At 35.5% G+C, this 12574-nt stretch overlaps 1 protein-coding gene across 1 annotated transcript in view; it reads left to right on the plus strand.

The window, feature by feature from the left end:
* Positions 1-360: 360 nt before the first annotated feature.
* Positions 361-12574, plus strand: part of ddr2a (discoidin domain receptor tyrosine kinase 2a) — a 40324-nt gene continuing 28110 nt past the window's right edge. Inside the window, exon 1 of the mRNA XM_066664196.1 lies at positions 361-485. The gene's annotated coding sequence lies outside the window, so the exon portion shown is untranslated. The remainder of the gene's footprint in view (positions 486-12574) is intronic.

Below are 12574 nucleotides of genomic sequence, written 5' to 3' on the forward strand. Positions count from 1 at the left end.
AGTAAACTCACAGCATTGCAATAACACTTTTGCACTGTCCATAAATAAGTTCAACTGTAAATGATGCTGTTTTCAGTATTCCCTGAAAATAATACATTCAAGGAAAAGAAAAAGACACAAAAAACTCTTCTCCGATTGGTCACTGGAGTTTGACTTAATTGAAACCTTCTGTATGGCATGAGGAATTCTGGGACTTTGGCATGTACCCAAGAATCCCCAGTATGTTAGTTTTCTCTCCCTCTCTCTCTCTCTCTCTCTCTCTCTCTCTCTCTCTCTCTCTCTCTCTCTCTCTCTCTCTCTCTCTCTCTTCTGTTTTTTGCCTCTCCAGAGTTGTCTTACATCAGCTCAGTGTGGCTGGATATAAGGGCTGAGAGAGAATAGAGGGAGAAAGGGACTGCTTGGATTTTAACTTTGTTCTCATTTTCACTGCTTGGAATTAAGACCTTCCTGGACAAATGATTTGAGAAAAAGCAAAATTCAAAACAGTAAGTTTTCTTTTTGTTTTCAGAAGACTTGAAATATTACATTTTCTTTATTATTGTTCAAGGTTTGGCTAATTCTTGCCTTTGATTTGGAGGGCTGTAAAAGATTTTTGCTTTATATATATATCTATGTGTGAAGTTTTGTGTATCACTTATTCTCTGTTTTGCCCTAGTTTTTCTTCTTTGTGCTAAAAAGATTCTCTGGAAGAGTTACTGTTTGCATGGCAGGCTAAAATAGTGGATACCAGAGCAAACTGATACATGATCTGCTCTGTTGAAGGGTAGCAAATCCAGCTGTTTTGATCACTGCAGCAATATGGACACCATCTGCAAGAATATATTCCCTTTTGCAACTTTTTGCCTAAAAGCACAGAGTTTATGGTTGCTTTTACTTGGAAATATATGGGGTTTTCTTTATGTATTCAAAAGATAATTGCCTGTGTAAAAATAGGCTGTTTTTTGAAAAAAGCTTTGTAAAATTAGCATGATATCCCCCGCATTAACAGGAACTACACATTCATGTACTTTGTAAAAATTAATGTATGGTATATGTTTTCTTTTAGTGTATATTTTACTATAAATAATAAACTTATTAGCAAACCCTTTTGAAATACATTTGCAAGGTTGAAAATAAAATGACATAAGTGTTTACAATCACATATTTTTTGAAAAAAAAAAAAGTAAATATTATCTACAGGGCTAAAAATATTAATCCTTTTATTGTCAACAATTTTATTGTAGTTACTTTTAGATTAGGTGTTATGTTGAAAATAATTTAGGGATAGGTTTAATAATAATATTTTGGCCTAATTTGAAATTTTATGTAAAATCTTTGTGGTGAAGGTGTAGTTGTGTGTAATGGCATGACTCCTGCTTGTGTTAGACATAGGTCATGAACTTCCTACTGGGAACAAGCTGAAACACCTCTGTGGCTTTTGACATATGTTTCAAGTTTTCACAGCTATAAACAACAGGTTTGTCTAACCCCTAAATTTCATGTTATATGCAGTGAAATACTACATCATTCAAATTATTTTTCAGAGCTGACTTTAGAACCACAGGCAAAAGTAACCCCCTGAGCCAAGACTTTTTAAAAGAAGTTAATAACATTAAGTCCAAAAACTTTTTTGAAGAAAACTAATATATTACACCTTATAAATAAGTAGTTAAACCTCTTTTTACTATTGCAAAAACCTGTAGCTTTCTGGGAGGTTTGAATATTGCTTGCCTTTACAGAGCATTAAGTGAGGTCAGGCACTGATATTGGATGATTAGTTCTGGATCCCAAAGGTCATTTCAGCTGATCCTAAATATATTCAAATGTGCTCCATCATTCCAGTGAAGTGCTTCCAGCGCTCCACAGTCCAATTAATGGGTGTTTTATAATTCACTAGGCAACACATGTCTTTAGGCTTTTGTTATCCTTTTCTGTGGGAATATACAAACTGTGTGCACATTTAAATATATGCATTAACAACATGTGCACCTTAAATTCATTGAATACATTTAAGTGAAAATGTAAGTTTCCACACTATTTTTGGACATGTAATACATGTAGTGAAGGCCTGCATTATAGACCCTGATACAATCACAATATTTCATCACTGACAACCATTTTTTTATTTAAAGAATTTTTCTTGAATGTAGCCTCAAGTCAAACTCAAACTTATCCAAGGGTGGTGACAGATGTCCAAGTTATTATCATATAGAATCATGGACATGTCATTTAGATTAGTGATGCAGACCTCTCAGGCAAAGGCTCGATAGTGAATGACTGGCAGAACGTCAGCAATATCCAACATAATGATATATTTCAGTTTGGTGTGTAATTTGGATTTGAGATTGAAAACAGCTGAGGAACCCAGCTCTCCACTGTTCTACTGCACCTCTCTCTGACAAATCCTTTCCATTTTAATGCAGCTGAATTTGGAAAACAAAGAACAATTTCCCATCTTAACAACAGCATGTTCAGTGTGTATAAATAGCAACAAGTTGAACACATAGCTGAAGGATTCAATCTCACTCATGTCCTATATCCTCCACCCAGATTTAACAAGCTTGGCTTCACCAGCAGAAGAGCATTCTACTCATAAATATGAGCCTTCTACACATAAATACTCATAATACTTCCTGGGCCACATAACTGATGCTGCCATTATCAGCTATCTCAGTCGCCCCACCTTCATCGTGAGATGTAATGGACTGAGCTGCTTTGAATGCAAATCCTTGCTGTCCAAAGAAAAGGCATGCTCAGCAGACAAGTCTTTGACTTAAATCATAGAGGAAAAGTTAAAATGAGGCTGTTTCTTTATCTAATTTTCCGATCCACATTATACAGAGTAATAGTTACATTCTGGCACCTCAATACATCCCAATGACAGTTGCTACATTTAAGGTAGAATGGAAATTAGAAACAGACTTCTTCTTCTTTTAAAATTTCCTGTTAATCATTGAATGGGATTGCATTGCCATTTTGCATATTATATTTTCATTATAACATTGATGCTGATATCCTTCCATACTTTATATACTGATAGCAATAAATAAATCAAAAGTAAGTCTTCCATCGAGGGGTGTCTTAGTTCAGTGGTATTTGGACACATCCTGTTTCTACTGGTGAGGATGCATTCTCTGAATTAGATGACAAAGCACCTTTTTGTGCATCTGCTAAAAGCTGTACATGCATTTGTACATATACAAACTGATTTACCAAATTCATCAATTCAACAACTGTTAGTCCCTTAAAACCTAGGTCTGAAACTGTTAATTTAGTTTATTTAAGTTTCCCAAATATATATTTTATAGGAAGCTACGAGTCTGCATAGAGGTTGTGAACTCAAGCTGCTTTTTGAGAAATTGTGCAATGAGTGTGTAAATTAAAGGCATCGACAGCTTTCAGCATGTCTCACTCACACATCATTCACATGGCACTGTGTGAAATGAGTGTTGCTTTTATGGAAGGAAATGGAACAGGATTTCTTGGCCTGGACCACTTTTTTCCATAAGCCAAGGTTTCTGGGTTTAATGTAACCCTAAAACCTTGAGGGAATGATTGTGCACTTCAGCCACTTTACTGCAGGTGCAAAGGAAGAACTACTAGCACTCCCTTAGAGGCCTTTTTCATTCTAGCCACAACTCACGGGGTCTTAAAAAAAAAAAAAACAGTAGCATATCCCATATCGCATATGTGCATAATTTTATGTATTCTAGAGAAACTTAGTGAGCCAGAGTTGTGTATAGTGGTGATAAGAGGGGGCATGACTCACAGAAAGGGGGACTACATGTAGTTGTTATCAATATGTTGATTTTCAACTTTCAACTACATTTGAATATTTGTGTGGCTCATTAATAAACTATTTGTGATGCAGATTATTTAACTCTATCTACAATGCTACAATGCACCTTTCCCTGCTGAATGATGTTGCTTAAATCTCAACATTTGAATTATACTGTCATTTTTATCCATTGTGTACCATTTTTCTTTTAAAGTGTAAATGTAGAGTATTATGTAGATTTTACTGAACAAATAATATGACAGACCAGTAGTTTAGAAATGTAAATATTTTTTAAAAGTTTCTTTTTTGTATATATAAATTTAAATCATTATACAGTTTTATTGTGGATGAAATAAAATACACATCAGGAGAAAACAGATCCTGCAGTACAATTCCACACATACTTTGCTTCATGTGTGTAAGTTAATAATCAGGTTTATGAATGACTTTACATCAGTTGTGTTATTTTACTGTTTTTTTTTTCCCTTGCCATCACCTGGATCCACTTTATAGGCTGGAACTGACATTTGATTTGGATTTCATGCATTACCCATAAAAATAAAACATCTACAATGCTATGTTCATTGCCTTAGGGGGAAATGAAATAGGTTTCAAATGAAAAGCACATGTTCCCTTCTCATTTAAGTGTATGGGTGTGTTAATATCAGCTCAAGTATGAGGCGTTCACTCCAACACCATGTAGCAGGCCCTGTATAAAGGGCATTGTTCTGGGCTGTACTTATTCAAGTGCTGCCTTTTTAATAAGCTATTATAAAAAAAAAAAAGTGTTTGTGTGGCACAGGAATGTTTCACGGGAATATGTACACTCCAGATTTCAGCAGGGTGAGACAGCTTTCAGTGGTGCAATAACTGGGCTTTGACTGGGTTTTGAAAGTCAGGTACTAGTTAAGTTTTATATCTGAAAATGTTACATTTACTGCATGCATCCTCCATTTGGTCTTTTATTTCAAATTGATGTAGCAATTACATGCTAGTATGAAGGTACTTGTTTTCTACAATTATTGTGGTAATTCCTATGTTTTGTCATGACAAGCAGTCTCAGAGTTTAGACATGTTATTGATTTGTCAACAGTAATGAGCTCAAATGAGCTGTGGAAATCTATGTAGAAAAAAACCCTGAAGAGTTGCGTGAAGGACCTTCGCTGTCATTTTCAGCTCAATTATTGCAATTACAGTGCTCTAAAAGTCCTCACTAACCCTGCACTTCCAACCAGGGCCGCTAATTGCAAACAGACTTTGACATTGAACTGTGCTGGGACTTAATTGAAGGCTTTGGATAATGCTTGTGTGAAGAAAGCTGAAGTTCTCAAAGGTTTTCCACAATGAAGAATATTTCATGTGAATTTACAAATTAATCCTATTATTAATGCATCATTTATAATCCAGCCAATCCATCCTTGTATACATAATGGCTTTGGCTGTTTATTCAGGCTAATTTGCCCTAATCCTAGTACACAGCTAACAGAAAGCAACTGTCTTTGTGAAATGTGTTTAAGATGTAATAAAAAAAAAAATTATGTGTGTTTCTATAAAACACTAACCTGCAACATTTAGTGTCACTAAATACTCTTTTTTAATCTGATACAAGAACCCAGCTAAATGATGTTAGCCCAGTTAGCATGATAACATTAAGCTAATAGATATATAGGTAGGTTAGCATTTTCACTGATAATTTAAGATTCTCATTTATAACACCAGTTGAAACATCCAATAAATTATTACTGACCTTTTCCTCTTCATCTTTTGCACATGATTCTTTTTTTGTTTTCATATAGACCTTATAGTGTTTGCTTGATTAAAGGTTTTTTAAAGAACTGATAGGAAAAAATCAGAGCAATAGCACAAGTATGCTATTCAAGAATTTCCCAAGGTTCACAGTTAGTTATACAAAGCCCTGTTCCATGCAAGCTGGTAAGGTTAATGGATTGCTGTTAAAAATATTAAGCAGTGAGTTATAAATTCTGATAGACTTTTATTAAATTGAAAAAAGCAAATGGCACAACATTTGATATTTTATTTTATGAGATTTTTGAGACATTTTTAATTTCTGATGTCTGCAAACGTTCTGACAGAAGCATGTTTACAACTGTGTTATACCCACTGATGACACCATCTTATATTGTTTTAAGAGCAGATTTATATTTATTAACTCTACCTGTCCTCAGCTGCAGAACCATACAGATCCATTATTTTAATATTTTGCACTTAATTATTTTTGATACTTTTTCAGTGGGAGACAAGTCTGGACTCCAGTCAGGCCAATCTGACACCCACACTCTCTGAATGTAGAATGTGACCATGTTGAAAAACATGTTGTTTAAAATACATTGTATAAAAAATGAAACTCAGATTTGATTGGGTGTTTAAAGATGCTCATATTACTATGCCACTAATTTCCCTCCGTATATCATGACAGGTGGAATTTTACTTTATATTGGAAATGGTCCTAATGACCTTTTTTCTTTGATTGGTTTTTAATTCAGTGTTTAATGCAGCAAGACATTCTTTGTTTTAAATTGCCTTTGGCCCACATTTTTGGGAGTGCATTGCCAAGATCAATTTCTGAAGTGCACAAAGAACAATGAATATAATTGGTTCAGACATTAAAAATATATTTATAACATTTTCATATAAATAGAGATTGAAATAAATGTCTACATCCCAGCTTTTTATTTTCATTTCATATGCTGTCCAAAAGTTTTTGTGCATTTGCAGGAAAGACTAAGAAGGAGTATATGCTGATATGCCAGAAAACAAACAAACAAAAAATATATCACCAAAATATGAATATACATTTCCTAATATAGGTGAAAGATTCATAAGTTTAGCACTACATTTAATGTGTGTGCATCTGTTGATTATCCTGTACACCTTACAGCTTTCTCCTTCCTTGCCAGTTGCGTGAGAGCCATGTTGACTGTAGCAACTGCCATGAGGGCATGAACTGTGGTCTTGTTCTCTTCTGCATGCAGCACTCAGGGGGCAATATTGTGTTTTGGGATTTGGTAAATCCTCCTCTGTTGACACTGCAGGGGGAGAGAGCTAGTATTATACATTGGTCCTCTGTTTTTGCAAAGGTGTTGTTAAGAGGCATTTTCTCAGAAATGCTGATTGTTTCCCAACACTTTTCCTGTTTGCTTTTCAGTAAAGATATTTTCAGTAGTGATATTCAAGGCTTTATTACACTAAGTGCTTGTTTATGTCAGAGTAGCAGTTGGTCTGTAAGAGCTCAGCAAATATCCAGTTGCTGTTACTTTTCAAATGCATTCACACACCTTGTCTTTTCTGTAAATATCCTACTTTTATGGAATTTCACTTTTGGAAACAGACATTTTATGCCTCCACCACTCCATTTATTACATCTTCTCAGTACCCTTGCTTACTGTGTTGCAAAGAAATCTATGGTATAAAGTTGTCCCTGTCTTCCAAGCTCATAAACTTGCATTTTCTACTGTTTGGATTTGCATATAACTCAAGTAATCCCAAACATGCAGTGATGTTGAGGTTTGGGCTGTGGAGTCCACTCTTCCAAGACCACCATAATATTTGTTTTATTTGCCAGTGTTTGTATTTTTGGGAATTTCCAATTCTCAGTGCTCTTTGGCAACTGCACATTATTTCAGTGTTTTTCTTCTCTGGGTGGCAGTGTGGACAAAAACAACTCTGGACATTTTCAGATCTCATTTTAATTTTCTCTATAATGATTTTTTAACAAATATTTCTATACTTCTATATCATCTATTTTCTTTTGCTAGTTGATTATCTTGAATAAAAATTAATAAGTTTGTACAGTTCTAATCACTTTTCCCACCATATTTTGAAGTGATGTCTCTTAATTCTACTAATGGGCAGTGTTCACAGTGAGGTCCTTAATTACTCCCAGCTGTCATTTAATGAAATTGCTTAGTCTTCACTGCCATCATTGTGTTTTTAGGTTTAGAAATTTTAAAAATACTTAAAATAATCTTTGAAAGATTTCAATTATTTTGAGTGGTTCCTTCTTTCCCTCTGTGTATGGAATGCGCTTTAGTGTGGGAATGTGAAGTATATGTATGTAGAGTGACGGTGCTGTACCGAAATACCTGTGAGAAAAGCCTCAGTGTGTACATAACCCTCTCTGCAATCTTGGACCAGCTGTAAGGATGGATAATGACTCAGGGACTTACACAAACCACCCCAGGATCAGTATATACATTATGGCCAAATGTTTGGGGACGTATATTTGCTTATCCAAAATTATTTCTACAACAAAAGGTATTAATGGGTAATTTGTCCCAACTTTGCTTGAAATTTCAAGTTTTTAGAGAAAACTAGACTAGATATTATAACATTTCTGTTAGAAGATTTGTTGGTGTTCAGCCACAACAACATTAGTGAGGTCTGGTTTTGTTATTGGAAGATGGAGGGATTAGTTCTAGTTGACAAGCACCACTCCAACTGGTCAGAAAAGACTGAGTAATGGAATGATGCACTATCTCTCAAGGGAATACAGAAACATTTGGATATATTACGAATTTGAATACATTCAAGGCAGCACAGTGGCGCTGTCAGTAATGGCACTTTCACTCAGATCCATGGTTCTGGCATTGTGGGTTTAAACCTTGTCTTGTGTCACTGCCTGTGAAGAGATTGGTGTGTTCTTAGTGTGTATGTGTGGGTTTCCTCCAGGTTCTTGGCTTTTTCCCACAGTTCAGAAACTGGTTATTCAAGTGTCCATTGGTGTGAGCGTGTTAGTGACAGGGTCTTTGACACACTCTGATGGAAAAGCACCCTTTCGAGGGTCTGTTTCTGCCTTGCGCCCCGTAATTCCAGGTAGGTTCTGGACCAAATATAACCCTGGACAGGCTGAAACTGTTAGAGAAAATGAATGTAGGAAAAATATATTCAGTACTTATTAACTCAAACTGTACAGTGACCCTTTGTTAAAAATATATCACATCTGTTTTATAACAATACCTTGTATTTACAGAATGTTAATTAATTTTCCTTTAAGCAATTTCTGAGAACTTTTCCCTTTGCACATGAATTTACAGTGTTACAATTTTAGTACAATGGAGTACACACTGGATATTTTTATCTTAAGGTCTGGACAAATAAAAAGGCAAAAATTATTGGTAACTTTAAACTGATTTTTACCAGATTTTTATGTTTGTCTTGTGCCAGAGTAACCATGGAAACAGGTACAACAAAGACAGATGTTTCTATGCCTTTACAGTAACAGAAGTGAATGTGAATTCCATTCAGAGTCCATCAACCTACATCATATGTATTATCAGATAATAGCACCAGTTTAAAGCTTACACCAGAACTTTTAGTTTAATTCACTGAGACAGCCAACCCCCAAAGACTCATCTGTGTTCATCAAAATGACATATTTAGACATTATTTCCAAATTTTAAAAAGTCTCCTAATATCTTAAAAGTGGTTTAGGTGTAACTTAACACTTGAATCTTCATTCAGTAAATGGAACTCTATAAAAAAAAGTGCAAATGGTTCCTGCTTCTATTTCTGCTTACCTCACCACAAGCTCGACAGCCCCTTTCCGCATGATGATGGTACTGGTTTCTCAAGTTTATGATGTAATAAAATCTGCTGTCTGAATTCAGCAGTTTAAGACTTTCTTTGGAACACAAAATGCAATAGATTCTTAGTCACAGGGTTGACTGATTATTTCTCTTCTAGCAAAAAAGGTGTGGTCTTTTATACTCATCAGGGTCACCAGGAAATTTTGAGTTATTTACCATACAAAACAAGCTAAATATTATCTTGTGTCATTGTGAATGTTATGAGTACTTAATTACTTTGTATTTCTTTTACTTTTTACTAAAATCATTTGTTTCCTCACAGTTTCAGATTATAAAAAGGTATTATAATAAGCTTTGAAGAAATTATTAGACAGTCTTTTCTTGTCTTTATACTGACACCTAGTGGCCCGGGTGTATCAAAAATTTTCTACTAAATGACTTAATTTAGGGGAACATCACTATGCACCATACACTGGTTCATTCAGAGACAACAAAGCCATTTCATGTAACACTTTAAATTACAGCCCAATAATCACTAGGTAGGTACAGAGTAAATACCTGTTAAGTAAGCCGTATGATAAAATAAGTACTGAGTAAAGGGTATGATACTAGAAGTATGTGGTTATTCCTGGGAATCTTACAAACATTGAAATAAGGCACGTAGCTATTCACTGTACTTCTAAAGATTAATTATAGATTGCAAAATTTAATTCAAAGTATGACAGTTTATCCAAGTTACTACTTCTGTAATACTTTTTGCTACATTTGCAGCTACTATTTTGAATTCAACGTGTTTGGACATGGGCAGCTACTTTCATTACAGACACTAGCAGAGTTTCAGCTATGTACATATAATGCCCCAATACATATATGAAAAACAGTGCAAAATATATTTGAAGTATGTGATGATGACTGGTGTGGTAAATCACATGTCCTGAACCTAATCAGTACAAAGCACCACGAATCTCTGCTAGTGCCTGTAACGAAAGCAGCTGACCCTGTCCTTCTCTGAATGTGCACTGTAAATAATTTTAAAGGATCTATTATTACATTCAGAACTACAGTGTATTTAAAATAGTAGCATTCTTTATTTTGAAAAAATGACAGTAATAGTAACTTACATATTTTTAATTAAATTTTGTAATCTATAATTATGCTTAGAAGTACACAGTTACTTGCCTTATTTGTGAAATGTTTGTAAGTCACCCAGTAATAACCATATTTTTCTAGTATCATACATTTTACTTACTCAGTACATATTTTATATTACAGCTTACTTAACAGGTATTACTCTGTACTTACGGCATGCCTTATTTGTAAAATGTTTGTAAGATACTCAGTAATAACCACATATTACTACTATCATACTCTTTACTTTATTTTACTTTAATGTACTCCATATTTACACAGTAATTAGCGAGCTGTCATTTAAAGGGCTTACCCAATTGCATCCCTCAGTTTATGTAACTGCACATTATAATAAAGGTAAATAGAATAAAATATAAATTTCATAAATATTGATTTCTTGTTTTTTTTTTTTTTTTGTACTAATGATTAATTGCTCCTTTTAGATTACTGACTGTGTTTTAAGGATGTAGTTTAAGTGGTTAAATTTGAACCAACTTTGAACCAACAGGCTATGTGAAAATAGTTCTGTGAGTGTGTAAGCATGGATTTGTGTGGCTGTGGGAAATGCTGGTTGAACAGCATAGCATAGAGCCTTCTCCCCACTGTGCTGTAACCCCGGAATGCACCATTCTGAGTAATTGAGGGTCCCTCATAACTCGGGTCATGGCTCCTGTTTCTTTGTGTGGTATGGCCTCTGCTGGGGAGTTCATCTGAGTTAACTCAGAACCACTGCTGTTATTGGAGGTAAAAACGTAACAAAATGAGAGCTGAACCACACACATTAACATGGAGACACAGAGATTCAGACTATGTTTAAAGGTACACATCCCATCACATAAGTCAATTTCAGGCATAAAGTTGTGTATCTATATTAATTATGATTATGATCAAATGACTTTTACATTTTGTCCATTTTCTAAATACAAACAAATAATCCTCTAGGGGGAATAGAGATACTCGTCTACAGCATTTTGAGCATTTGTTAATATTATCAAGAGCTTAATCCCAAAACTTGTCTAAAATATCTATACCAAGATCATATTTCCTTGTCTGCATGAAAGGGTTAGACTGTATAAAGATTTCACAATGTAATAAAAATGATAAATAGTGCCTTATTTGTATCGACAGTTTCCTGACAAAGCCTGTTGAGCTGTTCATAACACTGTATTAGAAACATTTCAAAAAGATGTTATTGCTGGTTTCTTGCGAAATGCTCAGGCGCTAATGTATATGCACATACATCATCTGATAACTTGATATAAATCATTGCCATATATTATAGTGAGGAACACTCAGATTTTTATGTGTATTTTTGTACACATTTATACTTCTGCATGTGCCTCCAACTATTACCACACACATATGCAGTTTTTGTTTAAGGGTGGCACAGTGGCACAACAGATACTGTCACTGTCACACAGCTCTAGGGTCCTAGGTTTGTGGGTTTGAGCCCCACCTCAGGTGACTGTCTGTGAGGAGTCTGGTGTGTTCTCCCTGTGTCTGCGTGGGTTTCTTCCGGGTACTCCAGTTTCCTCCCACGGTCCAAAAACACACGTTGGTAAGTGGTTTGGCCACTCAAAAGTGTCCATAGGTATGTGTGACTGTGAGAGTGTGTGTTGTCCTATGATGGACTTACGCCCCCTCCAGGTTGTGTTCCTACCTTGTGCGCAGTGATTCCAAGTAGGCTCCATAGCCACTGTGACCCTGAAATGGATAAGCAGTTACTAACAATGAATGAATTAATTATTTGTTTAAATCTATAAATTGTAAAGGCCAGTATATGGTCCTTAATTTTTCACCATTATAATCTATATTAGATATAATGTAATTTAAATTAGGGTGGCAAAGTGGTGCAGCAGGTAGTGTCACAGTCACACAGCTCCAGAGACCTGGAGATTGTGGGTTCAACTCCCGCTCTGGGTGACTGTGAGGAGTTTGGTGTGTTCTCCCTGTGTCCACGTGGGTTTCCTCCAGGTGCTCCGGTTTCCTCCCACAGTCCAAAAATACACGTTGGTAGGTGGATTGGAGACTCAAAAAGTGTCCGTAGGTGTGGGTGTGTGTGTGAGTGTGTGTGTTGCTCTGTGAAGGACTGGCGCGCCCTCCGGGGTGTATTCCAGCCTTGCGCCCAGTGATTCCAGGTGGG

Source organism: Hoplias malabaricus, chromosome 3, assembly GCF_029633855.1.
Source record: "Hoplias malabaricus isolate fHopMal1 chromosome 3, fHopMal1.hap1, whole genome shotgun sequence".
Lineage (NCBI taxonomy): Eukaryota > Metazoa > Chordata > Actinopteri > Characiformes > Erythrinidae > Hoplias > Hoplias malabaricus.